The sequence below is a fragment of the Equus przewalskii genome, chromosome 26, assembly GCF_037783145.1.
Source record: "Equus przewalskii isolate Varuska chromosome 26, EquPr2, whole genome shotgun sequence".
In the NCBI taxonomy this organism is placed as follows: domain Eukaryota; kingdom Metazoa; phylum Chordata; class Mammalia; order Perissodactyla; family Equidae; genus Equus; species Equus przewalskii.
The window spans coordinates 38,181,000-38,186,114 of NC_091856.1; positions in this window are offsets into that span (position 1 = coordinate 38,181,000).

The following is a 5,115-nucleotide window of genomic DNA, read 5'->3' on the forward strand; positions in this document are numbered from 1 at the left end:
AGCAGACCACCCGAGAGCTCTGATGACCAACAGTCACGTCAAGAGGTTTTCTTAGGCCACCACGGATGTCGCCTCCAGCCGGGACGTCCTGAGGGAACCCAGACGACAGGTCCGCGCCCCCTGGGTGCTTCTGCAGCCCAAACACCCTGCCCCTGGGGGACGGGCAGGCCGGTGCAGGTGGCAGGGCGAGCTCCAAGGGGCAGGTTGGAGCCGGCGGGGCAAGCTCTAAGGGGCGAGGCTACTCCTGCTCCCAGCCCATCTTCCCGCACCTGTGAGCAAAGGGCCCCGAGGTCCCCTTTCTGGGGGTGGGTCTGGTTGACCCAGAGTGGGGACAGCATCTCCCTCTGAACCTGCGATGGACCCCATGGTGGTTGTGATCCCGGAGTGTGAAATGTTCTTCTGATTCCCCCTCAGTGTCCCGCTCCAGCCACTCCCCAGCATGGAGCCTCCAGGCCAGACGTCCTCTTCTGCCCTGACCCCACCTCCTCCTTCCCTCGCCGGAGGAGGACACTGTGGCGGGAAGGGAGGCACACTTCCAGGCCGGCGTTCCTGGGTTCTCCACATGGACTGTGAGTCTCCTGGAGGGAGACTGAAGTGGGGTTCCAGGATGGGCCCTGGGTCTGTCCATGTCAGCGCTCCACCCACTGGGGAGCCTGCTCCCGAGGGTGCTGTCTGGAAGGCGGGCAGGAGAGCCCTCCGCTCAGTCGGAGGAGAGGATGCTGTGGGCACTAAGGGGGTCTCGCCTTCCACAGCACGCCCCCGTCTCGCAGGCTGAGGAGCCCGGCTGGGAGGACAGGTCCTCAGTGTCCTGAATTTGGTGTCAGAACCGGCTGAAGTTCTCAGAGAGGACTCCAGAGGGTCCAGAGGTGAGCTGAGGACCTGAGAACCGCGCTGTGGGGAGGGGCCAGCTCGCCCCCCCCAAGCCTCTTGCATCTCCAAAGTCCCCTCGACCACAGCAGGAGGGGCCGCGTGTGGGAACGTGTGGGAACGCGACCTGCGCGTGGGCGGGAGTTCCTCCTGTACTGAGGGGTCCCGCGGAGAATGGGGTCGGCTTGGCCTCGGAAGGTGACGCCCTGTCCCCTCAGGAGGCCACGTCCCTCTCTGAGGTCAACCGAGAAGAGGAGCTGCCGCCGCCTTGCTTCTGACTCCGCTCTGGGAAGTGGCCTTTGGACGGGACGGCGCATGGCAGTGGGGGTGAGGGAGAGACCCCCCCCCGGTCACACCCTGTCTCAGCTTCCTAGGGAAATTCATCCTGGACAGCGCACAGGTGAGTGTGACGTCCCACGTCCTCTCCCCTGCCCAGGCCCCTCCCCACATTCTCACCCTCCTGGCCTTCCAGCAAGCTCCATGTTCTGAGAAGCCTGACCCCTAGGAGGTCATAGCCTGGGGGGATCCGGGAGGGGCCGAGCTGTGACCAGGACCCCAAGCTCCCTCCCAGGGCCCCAAGCTGGAAGGTGGCGCACTCTCTGGAACCTTCCGGGACGGCGGGGGCTGCACCTCCCAGAGTGGCATCTTCTCCCTGTAGGTGCTCTGGGTGGGGGAGCGCATCGGCCGCAGCGTGAGCCTCAGCTCTGAGGTGTCGATGTGTCCGCTTCACGGAGCCAGTGAGGGAGGCAGGGCCTCGGGCAGCAGTGGCCCGGCGTGGGGGGCAGAGAGTGTGGTCACCTGGCCAGGATCCAGCTGGGCACTCATGTCGGAGCAGTGGAACCACCGACTGCCCCGGTCAGCCCCCGGGCAGGGCTCCCTCCAGAACGGGGCGGGAAACTCAGGTAACAGTCTGTCTCGTTTGTTTTTGTGGAGATGAAAGTTGCGTCCAGTGAAACGCACACGTCCTAAATGTGCATGTGGATAGGTTTTGGCACATGAGGCACCCGATATCCCATGCCTCAGTCAACATGGGGAACCTATCCTTCATTCTAGAAAGTTCTCTTGTGCCTTCTCCCAGGCAGGCACAGTTCTGATTCCTATCACCAGAGAACTTTGAGAAATTTCCAGAACTGTGAGGACTGAGGTGGCTTGTCTTAATCCTCAGGCCTGCCCAGAAAAACCAATGTCCAGGGCTCCACGGTCAATGGGGGGACCTGGGACTGGGGGCCAGGGACCTGGCTTCTGGTACTGTCTCTGCACCAGAGGGGGATTTTGTGCATCATTTGACCTCTTGCTATCTCAGGTCTCTCGTGGGCAAAGTGGAGTCATGACACCCAAGAGCCTGTGTCAGTGTCCTGGGGTCTCTGTAACGAAGGACCTCAAACGAGGGGCTCAAAACAACCGAAATTCATCCTCTTCCAGTGCTGGAGGCCAGAGGTCCAAAATCCACGTGTTGCAGGGCCGTGCTCCCTTCAGCGGCTCCGGAGGAGGACTCTTCTCTGGCAGCTCCAGGCTCCTCGGCTTGTGGCCACGTCTCTCCAGCCTCTGCTCTGTCCTCACGTGGCTTCTGTGCGTCCTCTTCTTCTAAGGGCATCAGTCTCTGGGTTTAGGGATCATCCTACGTCCAGGGTGATCTCATCTCAAGCTCTACCTTAACCACATCTGCAAAGACCCTTTTTCCCAATAAGGCCACATTCTGAGGTTCCAGATGGACGTGAGTTTTGGGGGTACCCTATTCAACCCACTCCAAGGCCCCAGGCAGGGTGCACAGGGCAGAGTTGCATTCGTGACCGAGTGGACCCAGAGGCAGGTGGGGAGCCGGGCCCCCAGGATCGGCAAGTCCATGAGCTATGAAAGCTGCAGACAGTGTCAGGCGCTCTCCTCGCACCTCTGGGTGCTGCCGTCCTGTGTCCAGAGCGCTCGAGGCAAGTGCAGAAAAGAGAATTCGGGTCTACCTCACTCAGGGACAGATTCAAACCTCCCAATAAAACATTGGCACACCGACTCTAGTTTTGTAGTAAAACATTACACCTCACACCCAGGCGTGGAGGAACAACTCCACCTTGGAAGATGTTGTAGTGTGATTCATCACTTTTTTTTTGGTGAGGAAGATTGGCTCTGAGCCAACATCTGTTGCCAATCTTCCTTTTTTTTTCTCTCCCCAAAGTCCCAGCACATAGTTGTATATCCTAGTTGTAGGTCATTCTAGTTCTTCTGTGTGGGACGCCGCCACAGCATGGCCTGATGAGTGGCGTATAGGTCTGCACCCAGGATCCGAGTGAACCCTGGGCTGCTGAACTGGAGCGCGATAACTTAACCACTCGGCTGTGGGGCCGGCCCACGATTCGTTACTTTATCAGTTGAAGGAAGAAAACTAAAATCATTTCCCAGATGCCAAGAAATTTTTATGAAATTCAGCCACCACACATGATCCAGCAGGCCACGATGCCACTCTTAGTTTGATAAAGGGCGTCCACGAGAGGAAGCCGCCATTCCTCATGTGGAACTCTGGAGGCGTTCTTCCAAAGACAGGAATGGGACAAAGGAGGACGGCTTATTACACACTTGAGGTGCTTCGCAATAAACGCAAGAAGAAAAACAAACGAGAAGGGCACATACTGCAGAAGCAGAGCCCCTGGTCTTCACGTGCCCGCAGGTCTCCGCCTGGGCACGGCGAGAGCATTGCTGGGTGGCGGGCTGTCCACAAAGCCATCACCTTCCTGTGTGCACGTGGTGGTCATGGGAAATGCGATAAACAAGGTCTTGTTCACGATGATGACAGAAATCATGTGAAAATGAGCAAGATCCACACGAATGAACGACGGTCTTTCCTGAAGAACCAACAGAAGCTTTGGAGACCAGGCAGATGTGGCCGTGTTCCTGGGTGGAAAGACTCCGTGGGATAAAAACATATTCTCCACAAACAACTCTGCGCCTTTGACACCCCCACAGCCACGATGCCACAGGGTAGTTACTGAGGCTGTGACAATCGCCCAGAGATGCGGGTGAACAATAAGTCATGAAAAAGTTTGAAAAGAGCCCGTGTGTTGTGGGTGCGTCGGTTTGCTTTGCCTTGCTGGGAAAAGAAAGACACTCAAGACTGGCAACCACACGGGATAAATCTCAAAATAATTTTGCTGAGCAAAAAAGGCACACACAGTAGGACATTTATGTAAAATTCCAGAGAAGACGCAAAATCCACGGCAGTAGAAGGCAGATCAGTGGCTCTCGGGCTGGGACTGGGGTGCAGTGAGGGAGGGAGGGACCGTAGAGGGGCAGGAGAAGGTTTTGGGGGGTGAAGGGGATGGTTTTACGTGTCTGCCATTGTGTATATGTCACAACTTGTCACATCTCGTGCTTTAAGTAGGTGCGGTTTATATTCAGTTATACTCAATTAAAGCATTAAGTACAGTATGAACGTACAGTAATTAAGACAGTGTAGTGTAGTTGCAGGAAGAGATAAAGAGATCAATGAGGCAGAGTCTAGGAATGGAAATTTATTTCACGAGAATGTTCATGTTTCAAATGGGCCGCTCTGGAGATGCTGCTGGGTGATGGGTTTCCGCGTAGAAAATGCGTGATCGCTCCGCCTCCAGCAGAGTCGTGTCTTAGCGGGACGGGAGCACCACAGTGAAACAGTTGCCAAAAGTAAACGCCCAACGATCCAAACAGGTAAAGAATTAGAAGAAAATACCGAAGATTATATTTTTGCCCTTAAAGTTGGAAAAGACTTTCTGAGCAGAACTCAGAAGCTGGAGAAGAAACATTGATAATTTTGGCAAAATAAATAAAGGTGCACATTCTGATCACAAATTAAGGCGGTTATCCCAGGATGGGGAGATTCCATTTCATTTCCTTGTGCTTTTTTGCATCTGACTGATCTCATAACATGAAAATGTGTTATTTCTATAATCAGAAAAAAATAAGTACTTAGAAGAACATTCTAAAAAGTGTAAGAAGGGACTTGCTCTCCTGGGGTGAATTGGCCCTGGCCCAGAGGATGAAGAGAGAAGGCTGTTTGCCCTTTTCTCCGTTGTATACATAAACACACATGCCATGCCAGGTATCTCCCCGTGAGCAAGGACTAGGCATTAGGAAGCAAGGAGGCACAGCAGAGGAAACGAAAGGCAACAGAGCATTTAAAAATATCCTTTAATTTTTCAAACAGGACAAAGTCCCGTCGTCTGGCAACCACGAGAAGCCGTGCTGGCAGATGCATCATTATGACTTTGACTTTCTGATGCTTGC